Here is an 18,284-nt window from a genome sequence, read left to right as displayed (position 1 = left end):
TAAATATTCAAAGTTGTTTCATTCAAAATGTCTTCAATTAGAGTTTATTATCAATAAAATCTTTATGTTGGGGGAAGACATGGTTTTTAATCATGACAATTAATAATTTGGCTTGACTATAAACTATAGAAATGTGATTCCACTATAGGTCGAAGCACTCCATCTATTTTTAATCACACAATTTGGTTTTTTTTTCAATTATTTATTCAAGTTAATAATTGAAATCGTCCTGGGCGTATATTAAAAGCAGCAGTTGAACAATCACAAAATTAATAAACAATCTACGCAGCAGCAGCGGCACTTTAAATACCGGAAGCAGATAAACAGCAACTTTTCTTATCAGGCCGCATTATAATGGACGTAATGACACCCGAGATGAGCATTAATTAACCCGGAGTAATGTGTGTGAGCTTTTATATTTATTATATATGCCACACATTCTGCAGTCTATGTTTATTTCATGACATGCAAATCGTGTGAGGTCTATTTTTGCGAAGAACAGCACATCGGAGTTAGTTATCGCACCAGGGATTTTATTGTTCCATCAGGTGTTTCCGTTCTATTCACCGGCTTCTTTCCACACCCGACGAAAGCCAGTTGACACGCTCAAAAGCAAGATCAGATAAAATCGCACCCAAGGTGCGAAAGTATGCGCCTTTATATTCCTCATTACAACCAAGATAAAACAAATGTAAGTTTAATTTTTTTTTAAGGTTTTAACTTGAATTTGTTAAAACTGTGAAATTAGAAGCTTGGCTTTAAAAACAGAATTTAAATATTTTGAATTTGTATTAATAAGTAAAATTTCATTAAAATCCGTTAAAACTCCAAAATCCGCGATTTTGCCAAATTCTAAGGCTTTTTAGCAGGACTGCTCAAAATTTACAAATGGTGAAAAAAATTTAATAAATAAATAACGGGATTTGGTTTATTATAAAAATAGATTTGAGAATTTCCTGAAGTTTCTTTTCAAATAACATCTGTCATTGTTGGCGATCAAGATCTCATCATCTTTCTTCGAATCTGGCGCGAAATCCCCTCCGACCAGCTCGGCTGGATCTTCCCTGACACGCACGACTCTCTCGCGTCCATTCAGCCGTCATCAATTTCACGCTTTGTGTGGGTAAAAGGTGTGGTGCATCGCACCAAACAAACACAGACGCGGAGAGAGAGAAGGGTTGAAAATAATTTCCTGCTTGGAGAGAGAAAAATATTATTCCACATGGGACGCGATATTAGCCTGTCGATCCAAAACCATCACTCTTGAAAAAAACAATAAATTTTTTTTTCAACAAATCTGGAATTTTAGATTTTGTTCATAAACAACAAAAGCATTGAAGTTGAAATTAATGTGTTATTATGGAGGAGTCATTAGATTGCTCAATTATTTCGACTCGGAAGAAACAATCGGACCAATTTCGTTGTTTCTCGACCAAATTTCAAGAGTGAGAGAAAAGCGGTCGCGGGCGTGGCGTTAGAGGAAAAGCGATAAAATGCACACAATAATAATGATGATAATAAAAGCACACACGGCGAAGCTGAGAGCCGTTTTAATTGCTGGCAAATTTTATTATTCCATTTTGTTCGTAATGGGCCTCACTAGCTCCGAGTCGTTTTCTGCCTCCCACACGCCGCGAGATGCCGCACTGAGAGGTTTATTATAATGAGGGATGTGTGTGTGATATTATTCAAATTTTCATTCATGCGAACGGGCGTAATTATCATATTATATTATTTGTTTTTCACAGTAGGCGCGAAATGGTGCGAGAGAGATGCTTTTTATTCTCGGGCCGGATTATGTGTTTTGGCGTTGAATAATTTATTCGCCGAGCGGGCCCGTCCCTATTGCGAAGGTGCCAACACTGCTAAATTATTGCCACTTGGGTGTACTTTAATTGATTTCACCTCTCGCAATATTTCGTCATATGTAAGAAAATGTTTTGAAAACGAATCAACTTTGACATTTCTTTAAAAGAATGTTTTAATTATATTGAGATTTATATTATTCAATTTTCATTGTCGTCGGCCCTGGAAAATATTTTCCTAATTCATCAGCTCATCATCAAATTTTACGACGGTCCTCGTCTCTTTCTGTCCGGGCAGATGAAAATAAGCTAATCATCCGAACAAACACGCCGCATATTATTTATAATGTCCTTCGCCGACGCTTTTCATTTGAAAATAACTTGGCATTTTATAATTCAAGAGATTTTTTATTGCCTGTTGACACAATCCTAAATAAAGATGCAGGTGTGCATCTTCTTTCTAACCCGAAATTTTAATGTTCTCGCCCAAGCACTTTTATACCATACTTATTATTAAACCCGCACTTGAGAGAGTGAAAAAAATACGCGCCATGTGCTCGCCTATATAAATTCGTCTCGGAGTACTTTTTGGTGTAATTCCTGCCATAAATGAAATAGCATCAATCGCAGCTGCTGCATGTGCAGGATATAAAATAAAAATCATTTCTGGAAACACCCTCGGGTGCATCGGATTATTTACAAGTCGAGTTTCCTCTCGCCGCAGCCCAAAAAGGGCACACTTGACTGACTTTTACTTCAATTTGTGAGACGCTCCTCTTCGCTTCTATGAAAAAGCTGAAAAATTAAATGGAGGTTTTTATGAAGAAAAATCGGTTTCTTAAGGTAAAGAGAAAATTTCTGTAATAAATGACTGAATAGTTATATTCTTCACTTTAAAATAAAAAAGGAAGTTTTTTTAGTTCTGAAAACCCGTAGATGTGCCACTCTTAATCAATCTAAGCGAGTGCGAATACGAATGCAGAAAGAAGTTGTGGCACCTTTTAAGCGGATTATACATCGCAATTTTTTCATCAAGAGACACTTCTAGAGTTTCCCCCGTAGAGTTTGCACGCTAATCCGCCTTTCCCTTGTCGCAGCCAAAGGGAAATTTTGTTGCAGCGCAGAAAGAGCGAGAGAGTGGCGCGCGCGACGCCTTATCAATTAGCATACCAAGACAGGCGAATCAAAATACATAAAAGAGGCAGCGGCGTATATTTATTGTTTGTCCTACGTGTGATATCAGCGGTTCACCTGCAGTCGTTAGCACCGGGCAAACAAATCGATAGGGAAAAATATCCTTCAATGATGATTTCCCACTGCCAGAGTCGTGATTATTTAATTATTAAAGCTACCATAATTGCTGATAAGGGTCATCGATTGCTCTGGATTGGCATATGATCTCATTTGAAAACTTCAACAGGCCGTGCATTTGCCACCGTCTAAATTATTCTTTTTTTATTGAAACAATATTAGTATAAAATGCAATGACTAACTTTAAACTGGCTGAAGCCATAATTATTAAATGTGGCAAAATTTTGAGACAGGTTTTGTCATTTTTTAATTTCCAGCAATATTTTTTGGAAAATAATAATTTTAAAAGTTTTAATTATTATAATAACATAAATATCTTGTAGTAAAAAAAAAATCAGATTAAGTAGTTGTTTTCTCAAGAAAATTATTCTTCCTTATCATTGTGTATGAAAATTAATAAAAACAGTTATTGACTAAGTGATTTAATTATTCGGGATTATTTTTAAATTGCTGCATTTTTCTGTGATTTTCTCACACCTGTCTGCTCTTCCTTTGCTCGCCAAAAGGAAATACTCAAAAATTCACTACTTTGTCGTACGTAGCTCTCGCATTGCGACGCGTATTTAATTCCACCCCGCTCGCCACCCTATTAAATACATTTAGAGGATTCTGTTTCTGTCTTGACAGTCTTCTGTGTATATGAAAAGGAAACCCTACTCGTGTGCACACTCTCTTTCTTAATATCCGAGCGCGGGCAGACGAAATCGTCGTTGTCTTTTGCACCATTATTTATAAAGAGAGGGAATAAAAAAATACACACACATGCACAAAAAAGTAGACGAGAGTCGGGAAAGGAAAAGAATCGGAAGGGAAGAGGACACTGAATTAGACACCCCCTCCTTGATATTACACAGACACTGCCCCGGTTTTTTGATCGCGGCTCTCATATCACATGATTGCCGTCGCAGTCAAAGGTATCAATGTCACTCGGCAAAAGGAAATCAAGTCTTAAAGTGAGTTTAATTTTAGAATATCTCAGGAGACACCAAGTGTAATGAAAATTAAAAAATAAATGTTTGTATCAGATTTAATTTATTTAAATATTAATTAAGTGGTATAAAATTAATTATTTAATTCAATTTTGGGGAAAAAAACTGAAAATGTGTTAGTTTTGTGTAAATTTTTCTGTCTTCAAACTTCTTGTCATTTGGAAAACCCGCTGAGCTTTTCGTCAAATTAAGACTTTCTTCTTTCAATTTGTTTGGCCTCCTCGGCGGCAAAGGGGTGAGATTCAATTAAAACGAGGACAATACACGCGTAATAATAGGCTTAGAAAGGCGGATAAAGCGGGGACGTCCTGGCTGCTTTTTCTATTATATGTGTGTGTGTTTCGCACACGGCGAGCTCCGATTTACACGTGTGCATGCAAATGATGGATGAAAAGCAAGAAGACGTATACGCGATAAGGCTTCCTATATATATCGCTCGGTGATATGATACATACATAATATTTTCCCCAGCGAGCACGAACTCTTTTAATTACTTCTCATTTGACTAACCTTGGCGCGCCTGCTATGCTTTAATTATTTGTACAAACGTCAATACTGCAGGCGATTAAATTCGGCCTTTGAAAAGAGAACATTTTTTTAGTTCAATTTCATTTGTTTAAATATCGCATGTTTAACAATCGCCACCATGGCCTAATTCGCCCGCGAATTATTATGCAAAACGCAGGTGAAATTGCACGCGCGCGTCAATCAATTTTGATTCTCTTCCTGGTGTATTTTATTTTTTCCTTGATGTAATGCGATCGATATTAAGTTCGATTTGATTGAGTTGCTGCTGCTGGTGTTAAACATGCACATGGGGGCATCGAATTGGTAATTTTATATCTATCAATCTGCCCTGAGCAGGTGGAAGGAAGCGGCGAATTCACGCGCCGGGATAATTAATTAATAAACGTCGTTTGAAAAATAAGTGGGAAATTTTGCTTTGATCTTATACGATTTATGAAATACGGATATATATCCTGAACATTAAGTTATTTTTTATCAGTCGTTTATGGCGAGGTTAATAGTTAATTGATCTGAACACGCAAAATATTCCAACTCAATGCCCTTATTTTGATCGAACGTGTGCTTTGTAATAAGTTGATGTTGATTGATGATTTTTTTTATCAAGAATGGTCGGGGACGGATATTTTGAATAATTATTTAATAGGAATTTTTTCTCTTGTAATATTTAAATAAAATTAAATTAATAGAAAATAAGAAACCAGTCATTTATATTAAAAGCAAAAAATTTAAATGTTACAAATTTTCAAGAACATTTGGGGGGAGGAAGGATTTGATCACTGGATTAACTTTCAGAGTCAAATTTAGATTTTCATCCAACTGAAATTAGCCCCGAACAACTGCAATTCATGTGTCATTCCAGCAGCTTAACAGCTAAATGTAATAATAAGCTAAAAGATAAATTGACATCCACTTTGATCCGTTGCACCACTTTGATGCCAGAAATATTTTTTTAATCAAATTAAAGCAAAATATTACAAGTCAAAGAATTTTTTTTCACACAAATATTTAATAGAAGTTTGTTTAACGTCAATGAAATTTATTCATCAAATTTAACCATTCATTTAAATAATTTTTTCTTAAAAAAAAATAACATAAATAGTATTTGTTCTTTGCTGTCAATGCAGAATTAATAAATAAAATACAAAATTCTTGTAAACAACCCAAATTACTCCATTACATCTCGTAGAAAATGTTGCAACGTTTTGCCCCTTTGCTGCTGCAATCAGGTGACACACCGGCAGCTCGGAATTCAATCGTGTCCTCACCTGAGGGGAAACGCGTCCACCCACCCCTCCATCCACACTTGGCGACGATTTAGCACTCCGGCTGGTAAACAACCTTTTGTCAGATTTTTCGGAATCCGTCGACCGTGCTGATGAAACTCGAATGCTTTTTAAAGGCCGAACCTATCAATAAAAATCGGCTAGCTGGTATAAAGAGGACTCTCTCTGGGGATATTAAAAAAAGACATACCTACACTCCTTCTGCCGTTTGCGCGCCGAGAGATAAAAAACTATTTAATGCCGGCGCGGCCTTGAGTGATTCTTAGAAACTCGGCCCCCGATGCTATTAAATATAATAAATAAATAAATTTTGCGCTCATTCCGCCGCTATTTGGGAGTAAGCTGCTGTGCTGATAATGAGAGAATAAGAAGGCGCGCAATTAGCCAAAGTTGCTATGGAATTATCGTTGAAAAAACTCGAGGGTCACGCCAGTCGAGAGAGACGTTCATGAAAATCGAATTGCAATCTTTTCCTAGAACAGTGCCGGCTCTCACAACAGCAGGATTTCGACTCTTATACGTGTACATTTGGCCCGAATACATAAACGATTCGGCAATTATTTTTATGCGGAATTGCAGATTCATTTAGAGTGTCTGGAGGCTGTAAGTAAATTGTTGATTGCTGTCAATTGCGAATTGGGTGGAAATGTTTTTACATGAAAATAAGAGAAAAACGTGATTCAATTTAAAAAAATTACTGTTCACATAAAACTGTTTGAATAGTTTTCTTTCATTAAAGGGCATCCTGTGTGCCCCACAAAGAAACACTTATTTAAAACAATTTAATCAGTTTCATTTATGAACTAGATTTGTTTTTTAAGAAACTCAGTTTAAAAGGAAAAGTTATTTAGTTATTTCCTGACTAATTGATTTCAAACAGGCCGGCAGACAGACTGTTGTTCTGAAGGGATTTCGGATTGGTTGAATGTTATAATCGAAGCGAAAAATAAACGATGCCCATGCATGACGCCCCGCAGAGTTGGCAGCCACCCTATCTATATTTCCACCCTCAGCTATGGCAAAAACGAATTAATGGTGCTGGTTTATCAAAGACCGCTCTGATGCTGGAATGATCAGTGCGGCTATACCGTTTTATTATTGCGCCACCGACCAAATGTTTCTGCACGCTGGCCGGCCTTTCATCATTTTCCGCCCCCGAGAATTCTAGCGGCCAGGGATACTGAAGGGCGTACAGTGCTAGCCAAGCCTTTCAGTATTAATTTTTTTTAAACCTTATTCTTGCCTTTTATAAGTCACCACAAAAATAATATTTATGATTTAATTTACTGTAAAGTTGAAATATTTTTGTTCACCTAATTTCCTAAAATTTTAAATTTATGAAGAATTCTTAATTTTTAAAATATAATTATGAATTAATATTGGTTTACTGATGTTGATTTAGAAACTCTATAGAATTATGATTAAAATATGTCATTTCCATTTTATAAACGGCTTTGTGGTGAGATTTTAGGCGTTGAATAATTTAATATATTTTTATAGTGCAGTCTGATGCAGTCATTTAATAATTTGTCATAAGAATCTGCGAGGAGGCACCATGAAAGTTAATCAGCACATAAATTAAATTTCCATGGAAAGAGGAAAAGTATAATTTCGGATAATTATAATCAATGAATTTCTTTCCACAATTTTATCTCTGTGATAATATAACGCGAAAATACAAGAAATTATAAATTCTTTAAACCCATAATTCTGCATTTCAGATTAAAATAATGAAAGACAGTGAAACACTTGCATGCGCACGTATCTGAATCTCTCTGTGTTGAGAAGAGACCGTCTGCTTAATTAATGGGACGAGTAACAGTATCTACCGCTCGTTGTTTATCCTCCAATATTGAATCGGCGAGCGCATTTATTTCAATTACAAGAACCAGTGTAAATAATACGACTTTAAGTGTAGTCGTGTGCGCGACCTCGCAGGGGAATAGGAAAATTATCTGTGTGAATGGAAAGGACAATTAAATAATTCAATCTACAATAAAAGGGAATATAAAGAGGGCGGAAAATGCATCTTTATATTAAATAATCCAACCCGCATTATACGTGACCGGAGCTGCTGACCCGTATGTGATTTGGGGAAGGGAAATGCAACGCTTGCAATTAAGTTGTTATTCTGATTGCCTTTTATTATCAAAAGTTTAGCTGTAGAGTTGCACCCCTACATAAATTCGCCTCCTTTGTCGCTGCAAAGGGGAAGAACAATGAATGAACAATGAATACAGTGTTTTTATTTATAAATTTATATGAATTTCGCGGAATTATATTTTTGATACTCTCCCCTTTTAACGAAAAAAGAGAGGTTAAGTTAAATAAACGAGGAATATATTTATAATGAACATCAATTCTGAAACGTTTTTTATTCGAAATTTGTAAATTTCACTCTTTAATGAAAATCCTCGTTATTTAAAATATATTTTGATAATTCTATTTAATTTATTATCAAAATTAAAGGTACATAAGATAAATATTTTTCCATGCCAGATATTTCAAATTAACTCTTCCCACATTTTCAAGTAGTATTATAGTTATTAAATTAAAGATGGTTAAGGAATTTCTCGTTTTTCCTGTTCTATCAAAGTGCGTCTGGCGATGACTAATTGTTATTATTTCATTGAGGAAAAGAACGGGTGCTGGAAGGGCGCGTTTTTAATTGGGCTATTTCTGGCGGCGGCCGCTCTCGCGCACTTGGTGTTGACGCGTGCATATCTGGATGATGGGCGCGATGATGAGCCCTAATATAAATGGTGCCAACCAGGCGTCAAACACTCGTACGCGCGTACATACGTTATAATATCTCTCCGTCGGCGCGCAGGCCTCTTCTCACCAGGCTATTTTCGAACCACTTTAATTATAAATTATTTCAAATGTATGCTGATTCCTGACACGAAGTGACTCTAAATTAGCGCTCGGATGCGGAGCTGTCCCGCGTGTGGCTAATTACCTCGTCCGAGGTCACCAGCGGACGCCTAATTAAAAAAAAATCATCTTTGTGTTAAAAGAAAACTAAAATTTGAATTAATGCGTGAATATCTGGAAGGCTCATTGAAAAAAGTAATTGCGTTTCGGGTGGTGCAGGTCATGGTTTTGTGACGTCTCTTTCACTCGTGCAGGCCGTGGAGATGAGTGTTTGGAGAGCTTTTCTTTTTTGATTTAGTGCTAACAGCCGCTTGAGGAACAGAATCCTCTCAAGTCAGTCAACGCCGCCGCTTCAGCTTGGGGGTGAAACCGGCGATTTGAGTCGACACCGCGAGGGATGAGCTACATTACGCCAACGTCATAACAACCGATGACAAGCAATCATGACAGTCATCAGTGTTGCTATTCTACAATCAAACGACTTCCGGTTGGGAAAATAAATCAATATGAAAAGATCTTTTGAGATTATTTTTAATGCCAAGAATATTGTTTGCAATATAATGGTTTCATAATTTGTTGCCAAATGTGCTAGTTTTACATCATAATATCAAGTTATTGAGTAGCAAATTTAATTTGGAATATTTACCAAAATTTTTTTAACTGCTCTCAAATTTTTTAATATTAAATTTATCAATTTCTTTAGATACGAATGTAATTAAAATATTTTATCATTTTTTTTTAAATGAAAATTTTATTTTCAATTGATTATTATAAAAGATATAAAATCACTGTGTACATTGATTAACATTTCTTTCTTTAATAAATTTTGGAAAAAAGAAATTTGTAAGACGAGAAGATGCAAATTTTATAAAATTTATTATCCACTTCTCTTCATTGTAAAAAATAATAAATTCAAGAGTTTCTCATCATGGTTTTTGATAATGTTGATCACTTACCAAGTTAGTGATATATTTAAAATTAAACATGAGTATACCATTGTTTATGATCTTAAAAATCTGTTCATCTATTCGACTCTAATCCATTGCGAAATTCCAAACGACTAAAATTAGCAGCTTGACGAATTTCTCCTCAGCGCTTGATTTAATCTCAGGCGATGCCACTAATAGCCAGACCGTTGGCTCTTCTTTCTTTCTCGTGTAGTTTTAATTTACCAGCACTTTATAATATTTGGCCAAGACAAACAAAGAGATCTCGCAAAAATAGTTCGCCCACTTCGCCGCGGCGTCGAATACACCTCGCCCTTCCTGTGTCTCTTCTTCGCTTGCGAACCGAATCAACCCCCGCTCCTCAGCGAACGGCGGCGGCGACGACCAAAGAATGAATCAGCTTGGCACCTGGAGATATCACTGACTTGCTCCATTTGTCGTTCGCCGAGATGGATGAGAGAGAGAAAAAGCGAGCGGCCAACAAATAACCGTGTGACCGAATCCATCTGCTGGCAAATATTGACTAGACTTAACAATGACAGAATTTAAAAATGTATTATAAAAAAAAATCAAATGCAACACCATAAATTTACATTCTTCTGTTTGATTTAATTAAAACTAATTAAGTATCATTGATTTCTTGTCCAATAATCTTGTGTTTTTTGCATAAGTTAGAAGAAGGAACAAAATTATTAATAATAATTTGAAAAAGATAATAATAATAAATTCAGGATGGAAAAATTCGAAATTTAAAACATTTATTTATTATAATAGTAAGTGATTTTTTTCAAACACTGAAAAAATTAATCAGGACCAAGAAATAACTCCCAATTTAAACGGGAAATGTTAAGAAATCTCCATTAACACCAAGATAACAACCTATCATCACGCCCCAGAGCCGAATCTCGGCATTGCTTTTCTATTTCTACCTTAAAGATCAGCCAGATCTCGAGATGAAACAGCCCACATGAGGAGTATCCAGTGTCGCGGGCCAAAAATAGCCCCCGAATCTCGAGAAATCACTTGGGGTGCTGCACCAACGTCTTTTGATGATGGTGCGTGCTCCATCCCCTATTCACCCCCGGCGCGTTCGTTTTCATTAAAGGGGCATTAAGGCGCGGCAGCTGCCTGTCCCAAAAGTTGGTTTATTTCTGCGACGACGCCATCCCGATGGAAAATTTCTACTTCTTCTTCCTCCCCCGGTGAAGGAGATCTTCTACCAATTTTATTATTGGTCTTTAAAAATGTATAATATCGAAAAAGGCACTCACTATAAAAACGGGCGTTAAATATTTAACTATCATTCCCACGCATACCCAATCAGAACCTCCCGATCGAAATGTTGAGACGCGAGACGGAGTTTATAAATCGAACGTGGTTTCAATCTTTCCTCGATTCCTTTCCCCTTTTTGATGTTCACTTTTTGTAAACTCACTGATGATATCTCTCCGAGCTCCCGATTTTTTTTCCATCAATTTTCGCTGCCTAAAAATAAATATAAGAGTGAGACGAGAATAGACTCCTGTGTAAACCACTCTCACTCGCACGCAATTTTTTTTCTGCCTTTTCCATTAGATATTGCCTCTTGCTATTTTGATTGGTGTGCCCGTCCGTAAAGTACTACATACGAGACTTTGGATTAATTCCAGCGCCGAATCGCAGCGGCCTAATATTTCAAACGCCGCCGTCGTAATATTTAATTTTCCTTCTTCTTCTTCTTCTTCTTCTTCTTTTAATCTATTATTTATAGCGCCGGCCGGCGTATTACTCTTGATGATGACCGCGAATAAACATTCGCCGCGACACGTTTTAATGTTGTATAAATTAAAATTGTGCGCGACCGCTGACGTAAATCAAATTAAAATTCTAGACGGGCACCACCGAGCAGAAACGCTGCACGCGAAAAATCATCAAAGGATTGGCGAAAGGGAAAATTAATATACACATACAATATTTTTTTCACTTGAGACTTGAGAAAGAAAGTTACTGATGGAAAAAAAATGTGTTTCATTGTAGAGTGAAAATTTCCCAATTATTTGAGCTTTAATAAAGACTGGTGGAGAAAAAGACATTCTTTTTACTTCCAGAAATCACTTTCATTAGTTAAATCAACATGAATTAATTTGTTTTAATTTGAATCATAATGAATTTACAAGCAAAATTAAAAAAAAATTGCTGCACAAGAAATGAATTTAATTTGATAATATATCAAATTTAAAACTGAGATTTTTCCTCCCATAAGAAAATACGGATTTTTGGAACTTGAATAAATGTTTTGAAAAATAAATGACAACAATCTCCAAATTTCAAACTTTGAATATCACTGATAATTGTTTTTATTTTAATCCCTTCATTTTTTTTTATTTAAACGAACTTACTCACCTTCTCTGGCGGTTGTTCACATCACTTTGATACAATTATGGCGGCACATGAGTTGTGATCTTACGTAAACAATTATTGCATTCCGCAAGTCATATTTAAAACCGCAATGGTCCTGCCTGCAATCGGCTGCAATTATAATGTATATTATATCTCCCGAGAAGAATTGCGTCTCACTCAAAGTGCAATAATTTGAAGAGTGCCGCCGTAATGATATTATTTGGCAAGACCTGGCTGTCGCTTTTAAAAGTAACTTGTTGAGAAACCCACACGTGCATTTATCGAGGCGGCCGATGAGAGAAGAAGAAGCGACGGTGGAGAGACGCGAACCAAATTCAATGTCATAAAATAACGAGCACTCTCTTCGCTGCCTCTCTCGTGAGTATTAATTGCGTCGCGGAGATAAATCATTGTTCTCTCGTCTAGTGCCACTTTGACAGCAGCCAGAATAGAGAGATCACCATTTTCTAATGATTGAATCAAATTAAGATTTTATTAACAAAGCTTTAAAAATGAAAAATTATTTTGCGGCATTATTTTTAATATTATTATTTAAGTGCAATTATTTTGTCGTTAATTTATATTTTTAATTTTTTTTTTATTAAATATTTTGTTATTTATTGCCTTTTAATTTTATCGTAAACCAGTAATACTCATTTATTAAAACAAATATTTAATAATACAAAATTATTTATTATGATGTTACATGATGAACAATTGTATAGAAAGATTTCAATAAATCATTAACTCATAAGACCTGTATGAATTTATGCGGAAAGTTATGAAATAAAATTTATTGAATAATATGAGAATTATTTCCTTAATTTAATTATCATTATGTGACTTATTGCATTAGTGAATTTATATGATTTTGTGTTGTGATTGCGGCAAACTTCATCTAGCATCGCAATCGCTTGGCAGCTCCCAAAAGAGAATCACTTTTGGCGCTGATTACCAAAGAAAATTTGGGCCGGTCGTTCTCCGCTTTGACGTCTTTCTGCTCTGCCGCGAAGAAATAATTTATTTTCAATATAAGAAGTGTAAGATATCTGCGTTGCGAGCACGAGTGCCGTTCCTTTTATTTTTGGTGCCCGTTCGAAACACACATTAATCTCCGGCTGTCATTAAAAGCTCATTAGCCTGCTCCATATTATTATTAGAAGAAGAATCTACCTTTACCAATTCTAATAATACAACACACTGTTCAAAAAAAGTACCGGAGACAAGAAGTGAAAAATTTCTGCTAACATCTAAATTTGGCTCGAAGTGACAAATTTTAAATTAGACTTTAATTAAAGAGAATAAATTTAAAATCATTGGTTTTAAATTAAAAAAAAACGTAGTATTCACCAGAAAAAAAGATTATAATTTTTCCTCAAATTAAATATCATGTTCGTCTTTCAATCTAAATATTTAAAAGAAATTTGCTTGAATTTTTAAAGATTTTGCCGCCTTAAACCAATGAATTTTGATTTTGTTTACACTGTGAATTATAAGCCACACCAGACCTTGTTAGAAATTTTTCAGCAGAGATTTTGGCTCAAAAAAGTCTGGACCGTAGCCAAAACTTACCCATTAATTTGAATGTCCGCCTTATAAACCTGAACAAAGTTGCTAATACGCAAAAATTAATCCCCAAAACAAAAAACAAACAAAATAAAAGCCAACGGTCCTTGGCGTGTGAGTCACTTTGCTTTATCGCCGCACAGTAGCCGTCCCTTGTAATCACCTGGAAAGCCACAAATTCCACCCAGCAGACGTGATATTACACATTATTTGTTTTTCAAGAGAAATTTAGCGCCTCTCTCGCGTCGCATTCCACCTGATATGAATCAGAGAGAAACGTTTTTTTATGCTATATTCGCGGCCCTTTGTGCTCGCAGCGTGGCATGTGCCCCGTGTCACAGGTTACGCGCACCTGCCCTCTCCATTCACCTTTTCAACCCTCGGCACACAAGTTGGAAAAAAAGAAGAGGGCGAGTGAAGTTTTCTTTGTGCCGCAACAGATATACAGGGGCATGGCGTAATATTTATCCTCGGATGTCAAAGGAACTCGCGCAGACACCGACTCTAAATAAATATTTCTATTATTGAATACACCCTGCGGCTCGTGCCTTTGATTTGCTCCGATTTTATTCTTACACTTGAAATCAACAATTTTCAAGGTGTGATTGTTTTCCTACTATTAGAAATAAGAGATTTAATTGTTTAGAATGCACAATTTAATTTTATGTTTCTCTGATTTTTGCATAAAAATTTGCTGTCAAATCTTTTTATAAGAACTGCTGAAAAAGGTAATTTTTAATCACTTTATTTAATGTTTCACATTTTTCAAGTTTAATATAAACTTTTTTATCTCAACTGATCTCAACAATATCCTTGATATTTAATTTAATTTTGCATTCCAGACACAGCTTTCCCACAGAAGCCAAAGAAGCTGTCTGATTTTTCATTTTCAATTTTATTTAATTCTCTTTAACACGCAACTGCTTTTCATCTTAGGCAATTTTTCAAATTGAACAAAAACCCATTTTGAAGGGAGCAGCACTTTATATTTATTATTATAAATGCAGAGGCAGCAACAATTTTATATCATAATCATTTATACAAACGCGGGTCGACACCGCGAGAATTAATCACGATTACTTACCAAGTTTTCTTTTCTCCCCGCGCGCCTCTAGTGAATGAGATTTCTCTCGAGTGTCACGCGGACATAATAAAGTTGTCTCTCGCTCTTTGATGCTCGCTGCGGAGACGTTTTAATCATTCTCATTGTCCGCGTACAAACACGCCGACTTTTTATTATGCCACTTTGTGACTGCGTAATGAAATGACTACGGCGGTGTACACAACTTGACCCCGGTGTGGTTTCATTTGGTGCCACTAGAATAAGTTAATATTTCAGCTCATGGGACTGGATTTGAAGAGTTTTGAAGTTCAGAAACCCAAGAAGATATATTTTAGTTTAATTTTCCTTTAGCTTGTCTACTTTACATTGATCTGAAATAGCTCCGGTTTAAAGATAAAAATATAGAAAAAACCACATTATTTATTTACTCCTTAAAAAAAAGGAAATTTTACCATTTCAATTCATTTTACTTTTTATATTTAATTTCTCTTTATTAGGATAAATCTAATTAATAAGTTTTCTTTTGCTCCATAAGGGCCAGTTTTCATCAATAAAATAAAATTTTCGTATAAAATTTAGCTTCCTATCAAAGAATATTCTAAGTGAAAAACATACTCAAAATTTTATTGTATAATCAAGTTCAAATTTAATTTTGTTATTTAACCAATATTCCGCTCTCTGAAGAGTCTTTCTCCAAAATTGAACCGTTCAAATACACAAGGTGAACATCACATTATCATAGATGTGTCGCTTGTCGCGCCTGGCACTTAATATCAAAGCAGCGCTCGCTCGTTTGAGTTCAAAACACACAATGCATATTGTAACGCGCACGATTTTTTGGTCGCACAAAGTAGTGTGATGTCGCGGCCCTAATGCTCGTAATAAATGTCTCGATTTACATTGAATGAGTCGAGCACGCACACACCATTATTATTATTTAAAGGGTTATCGCCATCTCTCCGACACACGTGGAATAAGTAAATATATATTTATACACGGAGAAAAATAAATACCAGGTTTGCCTAGTTAACTCAAATCTAACTAGGTGATTGTAAATTTAACTACATGAAATATGTTATTTATACGAGGCGGATAGTAAAAGCAACAAGCTCGTGCCTAGTAAAATTATCCAGCATGGTAACTTAGTAAATTTAACTAGGTAGCCCAGTGACAGTGGGCACAACTGGGCAGTAACTATTCTACCTTGTAAAATGCGCAGAGTTAACTTGTTCAAGGCGCAAGATAACGACTAGTTAATTTTACTAGGCTAGAGTTTAGTTAATTTTACAAGTTGAAAATTGCAAGTGTAACAATTTTTGAGCAGTAACTTTCACAGAGAACATTGTTAGATGTACTTTTACATTTCAATACCTTGTACTTTTAACAAACACGGCATTGTAACCAAGACTTCTACGAGTTGATTCCACAAAGTAGACTAGTAAAATCAACAAACCTTCCTGTAGATTTTGAATTTTTATGAGCGGGAACATTTTATTTTTGTCATTGCAGATAATTAAATATTTTTTTATTTAAAATATAATTAGCACTTCCAACTCTTTTCATTCTGAATTATTTAAAAAATTATTGTAATTTTAAATTGATATTTTTCTCATGATTAAACTAGCAGCAGAAAAAAATTAAAAAAATATTTTCTTAATAAATGTTATGTTTCTCCGTAATAAATGGTCAAATGAAGTTATTTTTGCTTATATAAAAAATTCCGTACTATTTCAAAAATTCAATTTTTTTAGACCCTTTGTATTATTTACTATTATTATTTTACTTCCAAAGGTGCAAACTTTCAAAAAAATTATTTATTTGGCAATAATTGAGATTCTTGACCTAATGAGTTATTATATCGTGATCTAAAAATAAAATTGAAATAAAAAATGAAAAACGTTTTTGTCAAAATTTGCAACTTTCAAATGAACTCTTTATACCGAGTTTGTATTTGTATGATGAGTGTCTGGTTTGGTCTGGTTGATGAACTTGCAACGTTTTAAAAAGTTCGTTACAACTTTTACTAAGCTACCTTGTGGAATTTACTAGATACATTGTAACTTTAACAAATCTTCCTAGTAACAAGGTGCGCGGCGTCTCGGCGCGCGGACCGAGTCGCCATCATTTCCTTGGAAAAACACAAACCGTGTGCACGTTTCTGCGTCGCTTTTTGACTAATTTCAGTTTAATTTCCGTTTTGGATGTGATTCTGGCTGTCTGGAGGAAAATTTAACATCTGACAATGCACTGGCATATCAAGGTAAATAAATTTACTGGGATATTTTCTGCAGTGTGTGTGAAATTGTCTCCAATCTCCAATTTTATGGAGAAGCAAACTTTTAGCTTGGCCATACCGTATTCAAAATATTTAATCGCTCTTTTAAAATTTCAGCAGTGGCCTAAAGCTGACGTCGTTGGAAATAAGCCAGTTTTAAGGAGAGTTTGGTAATTTTGGACTTGCATTCCGCCGATTAAATTGAAACAAGATTTTGAAACCAAGAAAGAATTCAAGGTAAATATTCTGCAATAATCTATTAAAAATGTGACCAACTAAATATTTCTCTACATATTTGTTCGCAGGATAAGCATTTTTGTGCTGAAAATTGACAAGAGCTCTTAAAGGATAAATGTTTGAATACACCAAAAACGTGACCACCAGGGCAATACCCTAGCCGTCAGAAGAGATTGACCTTTGACAGCATTTAATCGCGTAGACTGGACACCACCTAGACTCTGGACATCTGAATCCTCCCACGCAAGACGCAAGTGCAACTATTTTGATAAGTACAAGAACCCTTCTTACAACTTTTGTTTTTTGTTAGTTTTTTTCTACCATTCAACACTCAAATCACATAAATGCTTTACTAAAATATCTTAAATTTTTTGAGCGTTGAATGATTTTTTTACATGTATGTGTAAATTGCTAAAAATTATTTTGTATTTTATTTTATGTGACAAACTGCAATAAATAAAAATTTAATGTACAAAATACAACTTATTTTACTCTGTACCAAGAACATTCCCAACTTGTAAAAAATACTGATCAAAAATAGTAAAAGCAACAAATGAAACCTAGTAAAAAGTAACAAACGGAGGAAAGTAAATCCAACAAACCTACCTAGTAAAAGCCAGCTCCGTTTTTGTCTAGTAAATTTAACAAGGTATGGTCAGTTGAAAGTACAAGGTAAATGGAGTACAAATCCAGCTTTTAAATGCCTAGTGAATTTAACAAGGTAACCTAGTAAAAATCATTTTACTAGCCCATACCTTGTAAAAATAACTAACCTCAGGACCTGAGGCACTTTTAACAAGATTATTCTAGTAAATACAACTAGAACCTAGTGAAAATTTTTCTGTGTGTATAAATTGTTGGTGCGGCAACAAGTTGGCCGCCGCCGTGTTATTTACATAATCAAATTCCCCGGGCGCATTCTTCGCTCGCCCTCGTCGTGCATGTTATTCCGCCGCCTAGTCGTGTTATTGATTTATCCCGGCACTTAATTTGGAATGACAAATCGAGTGTCATGAGCGCCGCGCAT

At 35.2% G+C, this 18,284-nt stretch overlaps 1 protein-coding gene and 1 long non-coding RNA gene across 6 annotated transcripts in view; both read left to right on the top strand.

Annotated features, from left to right (window-relative positions):
- Positions 1–18,284, top strand: part of LOC132203778 (AT-rich interactive domain-containing protein 3A-like) — a 94,054-nt gene that overhangs the window by 9,500 nt on the left and 66,270 nt on the right. The window lies entirely within an intron of this gene.
- On the top strand, positions 16,483–18,082 carry LOC132203411 (uncharacterized). Its single transcript, XR_009442438.1, has 3 exons — positions 16,483–17,005; positions 17,138–17,257; positions 17,326–18,082. It is a non-coding gene; the product is annotated as an uncharacterized LOC132203411 (long non-coding RNA).

Source organism: Neocloeon triangulifer, unplaced genomic scaffold (genome assembly GCF_031216515.1).
Source record: "Neocloeon triangulifer isolate White Clay Creek 2 clone unplaced genomic scaffold, ASM3121651v1 ptg000017l, whole genome shotgun sequence".
Classification (NCBI taxonomy): domain Eukaryota; kingdom Metazoa; phylum Arthropoda; class Insecta; order Ephemeroptera; family Baetidae; genus Neocloeon; species Neocloeon triangulifer.
Note: the sequence above shows the minus strand (reverse complement) of the source record. Positions and strands in the feature narration are given on the sequence as shown.